This window comes from Octodon degus, unplaced genomic scaffold (genome assembly GCF_000260255.1).
Source record: "Octodon degus isolate 3935 unplaced genomic scaffold, OctDeg1.0 scaffold00023, whole genome shotgun sequence".
In the NCBI taxonomy this organism is placed as follows: Eukaryota; Metazoa; Chordata; class Mammalia; order Rodentia; family Octodontidae; genus Octodon; species Octodon degus.
Window position 1 is genome coordinate 851,130 of NW_004524599.1, and position 1,275 is coordinate 852,404.

At 53.8% G+C, this 1,275-nt stretch overlaps 1 protein-coding gene across 1 annotated transcript in view; it reads left to right on the top strand.

Moving 5' to 3' along the window:
- Nucleotides 1–1,275, top strand: part of Kif13a (kinesin family member 13A) — a 201,125-nt gene that overhangs the window by 4,968 nt on the left and 194,882 nt on the right. The gene's annotated exons all lie outside the window — the stretch shown is intronic.

The window sequence follows — 1,275 nt, forward strand, 5'->3', positions numbered from 1 at the left end:
AAGGTCAGATTCATAGGCTCTGGTGTATCTTTTGGGGGATACAACTTAAGCTCCTATAATTCCCAGCTGGTGGAAACTGCAGGAACAATGGCTTAGGATGGGGACAGCATCTTGCTTGTGAAGAGGTCCTGGATGTACTGAACAATGTCAGGCACTGTAGGAAGTACCATTAGATAGGACAAGCTTTTCTATGGTTTGGAACAATAGAGCAGCGTGCATGATCAGAGGATAGAATTGTATTTCATGACAAATTCAGCATGAAAGCTGGATGTAGGGGATGTCATCAGATATAAAACTAGGAAAATCAGGAGCGATCTAGGTAGCCATGGTGAGGAGATACACATGGAACTAGATTTCTGGATGCTGAGTTCAGCAATAATCAGGGTCCTTTATCCTGGAACAGGTGCTCCAAACACATTTGTTGAATAGCTGACGGATGGAAAAAGTGAGCTTGCAGCGGTAGGAATGGAAAGCAGGGCAGTCCAACAGGCCCTTCAGAGGTAGGCTGACAGTGGTGTTTAAGAGGGTCGATGTGAAGGAGTATCAGTTTAAGAGGGCCGGTGTGAAGGAGTATCAGGGTTTTGTTTTGTTTTTTTCTCCCCCTGGAACCAGGGATTGAACTCAGGCCCTTGCGCTTGCCAGGCAAGCACTTATTCTACTGATCTGTCTCCCCGGCCCCTTGGTATCACTTAAAGCCAGGCTCTGTGGCTCATGGGGCCGGGCAGGGCACAGCTTAGTGGCAGTACCTGCCTAGCGTGTTCAAGCCCTGGGTGGGGTCAGTGCGGCGTGGGGGTGGGGAGATGGAGTCCTATCTGCACCTATCGGTGTCTCCAAATCGCATACTCCTACCAGCTGCCATACACTGTCTACTATAAAATACACCTCGCCTGGCTCGCCATTTCTCCCTCGTTGGCTGGCTCTGGAGTTCAGGATGAGGAACACTGTTCTCTGTCCTCAGCGCCCTGCGCACAGGAGGCCCACAGCACAAATTCCAATGAACGTACTCATGAATGAACGGGTTTCTTGACTTAAGCAACATTAGGGTGGAGAAAAGAAAGACAAAACAAAAAACCCGACCCGGTCTAAACTCCAGGGTGTCGCCGCGCGCACGTCTCCCTGCGCCCCCGCGAGCACTTGCTGAAGCCCACGCCGCAGTCCGAGCGGCCCCGACCCGCGGGCTCCGGGGTCCCGAGCTCCGGGCTCGGCCTCGCGCCCACCTGCCCGTCTCCCGCGCCGGGGAGCGCGCGCGGTGCAGGCGCGGGTCTCCGCCTCGCC